The sequence below is a fragment of the Onthophagus taurus genome, chromosome 3, assembly GCF_036711975.1.
Source record: "Onthophagus taurus isolate NC chromosome 3, IU_Otau_3.0, whole genome shotgun sequence".
NCBI lineage: Eukaryota > Metazoa > Arthropoda > Insecta > Coleoptera > Scarabaeidae > Onthophagus > Onthophagus taurus.
The window spans coordinates 19,603,489-19,604,144 of record NC_091968.1 but is presented as its reverse complement, the minus strand read 5'-3'; positions in this window follow the sequence as shown (position 1 = coordinate 19,604,144).

Sequence of the window (656 nt, the reverse complement as noted above, 5' to 3'; positions counted from 1 at the left end):
ATGGGTTTTTGACGTTTTAGATAAATCCCAAAAAAAATGATAAAATTCAAAAAGCTGTGGAGGTGTTATTTATGAAAATTAGAAAATGATTTATATATTAAATTAATGCTTCAACTTTCCACTTTAAGAAAACATATAACTCGTCGCGTTAGTTTAAAACAGATTTCATCTAGAACAATTTTAAGATAACCTTGCTAATTTGGGTTTAAACTGAAAGAACTAAGAAATTAAAAAAATCGCCAATATCGTGTTTATGAAAGTCAAGATATACTTCTTACACCAAATTAAAGCTTAAATCTTATTTTTTCAGAAAATGTATTACTTATTGTTTCAGGATTAAAATGGTCTTGTAAAAAAATATTAAAGTAATGATGCGTTTTTGATGTTTTAGATAAATCACAAAAAATGATGAAATTAAAAAAATTGTTGTTGTCTTATTTAAGAAAATTAGAAAATGGTTTATATATCAAATTAAAGCTTTAACTTTCCTCTTTAAGAAAACATATAACTCGTCGCGTTAGTTTAAAACAGATTTCATCTAGAACAATTTTAAGATAACCTTGCTAATTTGGGTTTAAACTGAAAGAACTTAGAAATTAAAAAAATCGCCAATGTCGTGTTTATAAAAGTCAAGATATATTTCTTGCACCAAATTA